Raw genomic sequence first — 922 nt, forward strand, 5'->3', positions numbered from 1 at the left:
AAGCTAAGGTAAAGTTCAGGCTTTATACTAAAAACTAACCAGCTATACCCTAAACCTTTAAGAAAGTAAATAAATATATAAACTAGCTTATAATATAACTTTAAGCTATTATAAAAGCTATAATCCCTAAGTAAAAAAGTAAAAAAAGCGGTATAAACCCCTAATAAAACCTAAAGGTTAATAAGGTAAATAAAAAGGCAAAAAAGGCTAAGAAATAATAAAAGTCTAGGCAAACCAAAGCTAACTAGAACACTATACTAGCTACGTATAAGGCCTAAACCTATATTATATATAAAGCTAGGTAAGAAGCTTAGAGAAAAGCTATATACACGGCCAGGGAAAAAGGCTTTAAAGGCCTTTAGAACCTTAAAAAGTAGGCTAGGCTATAAAGCAACTAATAACCAGATACTAAATAAATCCTAGACCTAAACCTAAGCGGACTTAAGTTACTCCTAGCTAATACCTATAAAGCCTAAGCTAAAGCCCTAGCCGTAAAGTTTTTCCTAGAACTATAATTAAAGCCTTTAAAAGCTAGTATAAAAGCTAACCAGGAGTATATTAATAAGGGCCTAGATTAGACCCCTTTTACTTTTAGGAAGGTTAAAGAAATAATAAGTAAAATTAATAGCTAGAAAATACTAGGTAAAAATAGCTTACTTATAAGCTTTATTAAGGCATATAAGAAACTAGTAATAAAAATAATTATAATACTTCTTAATATAAGCTATATAATAGGATAGTTTTTAAAGTAATTCTAGGCTATATATATAGTAGTTCTTAAAAAACCAAGGAAGAAAAAAAAGGACTATTATACCCTTAAAAGGTAATAGCTAATATCCCTACTAAGCATAATAGGTAAAATTATAAAGATCACGGTTATAGCCTGGCTTACTTATAAGGTTAAGAATAAATTACTGCTCCT

Source organism: Metarhizium robertsii (assembly GCF_000187425.2).
Source record: "Metarhizium robertsii ARSEF 23 chromosome Unknown MAA_Scf_2, whole genome shotgun sequence".
Lineage (NCBI taxonomy): Eukaryota > Fungi > Ascomycota > Sordariomycetes > Hypocreales > Clavicipitaceae > Metarhizium > Metarhizium robertsii.